We start from the raw sequence: 1463 nt of genomic DNA on the forward strand, positions 1-1463 counted from the left end.
ATATATATATATATATATATACATATATATATGACATAGATATAAGGAAATAATTGTGAAAGGGTTAGTGCAAGCATGTATATGCTAGTATATATGTGTGTGTGTGTGTGAGTGTGTGCAGCCGTGTGTGCTTGTGTGTGTGTGTGTGTGTGTGTGTGTGCCCGTGTATGAGTTCGTGCGCGTGCTTGTGATAATGTGCAATTCTAGACAAAAATATAGATTCATATATATGTGATTCATATATGTGTGTATATATACATATATATATGTGTGTGTGTGCGTGTAAATATATATATATGTGTGTGTGTGTGTGTGTGTGTACGCACACACACGCACATACACACACACGTGCACATATGCGCGTGTTCATACATACATACATACATACATACATACATACATACATACATACATACATACATAGTGATATAGATGTAAGTATGTACTGTGTACATATATATGATACGTGCTTAAAGATTAGCAAATACAAAAAGTATCGATTAGAGAAAATGGTGTTAGGGAAGAACGAGAAAGCGAGATATACATAGAAAAAGAGAGACTGAAAGAATGAAAGAAAGAGTGAGTGAGCTTTAGAGATATATATATTGGCAGAAAGAAGGAGAATAAGAAGCAAATGCAAGAGAAAATAGAAGTGTGAGAAATAGCAAGGGATATGGTTTGGGCAAGTAAGTGATATGAGGGTAAACAGGAGAGCGAACAGTCGAAAGAGTGAAAGAGAGAGAAATAGAGGATGATGAGACATAGGGTGAAAGGGTGAATGGGGAGTGATGCGGTTTGGGAGAAATGTATTTAAAGCTTACGGACAACAATTTGCAGTTCCGGATTTGTGAAATTGCCTGCTACGGAAGATGATGGTGTTAGAACAGCAACCGAGACGAAGAAGAAAAATCAAACTAAATGATTTGAAGTCGAGTGACATTAATAACCATAGCAACGTCTTTAAAAGTGATAGGCTCTGTCTTTTTTTTTTTTTTGTTCTTATATTCTTTCTTTTGTTTTATACAAATATTCTTTTAAAAAATACTAAGTTGATTTTATGTAGCGTTGCTAAAAATGACATGAATGCTGTTGTTGTTGTTGTTGTTGTTGTAGCAACAGCAGCAGTAGCAGCAGTAGCAGCAGCAACTGGGATTGTATTTATTGCGCCTCTTGCTGCACCTTTATTTTTTCTCGCATGATTTTGGCTCATTAGAAACCTCAGGGCTCGGTAATGCCTGCCAACAAAACACTCCCTGATAAAACAATACTGCAATTGCCTATAAATGAACGACGCCGCTCTCCTGAATAGACGGCGTTTATTACCAAAGTTTTGGTCATCCTCGTGCCATTTCTCCGAATACACGATGCCACAAGAAGGTGACACCATATAATCGAGCTGTTGTCGTCGTGGTTGTTGTCATTGCTGTTAATGTAACGAATGGCTTCATGAAATAACAAAATCC

General features: G+C 36.9%; 1 protein-coding gene across 2 annotated transcripts in view; it reads right to left on the minus strand.

Moving 5' to 3' along the window:
• The window catches only part of LOC128251599 (uncharacterized), a 9081-nt gene extending 8140 nt beyond the window's left edge, over positions 1 to 941 (minus strand). The window contains exon 1 of one of the 2 annotated variants that reach the window (XM_052978591.1): positions 826 to 941. The gene's annotated coding sequence lies outside the window, so the exon portion shown is untranslated. Of the gene's footprint in view, positions 1 to 821 lie in introns of both variants that reach the window. The other variant, XM_052978590.1, reaches the window with a different exon arrangement.
• Between the last annotated feature and the right edge of the window lie 522 nt (positions 942 to 1463).

The sequence above is a fragment of the Octopus bimaculoides genome, chromosome 2, assembly GCF_001194135.2.
Source record: "Octopus bimaculoides isolate UCB-OBI-ISO-001 chromosome 2, ASM119413v2, whole genome shotgun sequence".
Classification (NCBI taxonomy): domain Eukaryota; kingdom Metazoa; phylum Mollusca; class Cephalopoda; order Octopoda; family Octopodidae; genus Octopus; species Octopus bimaculoides.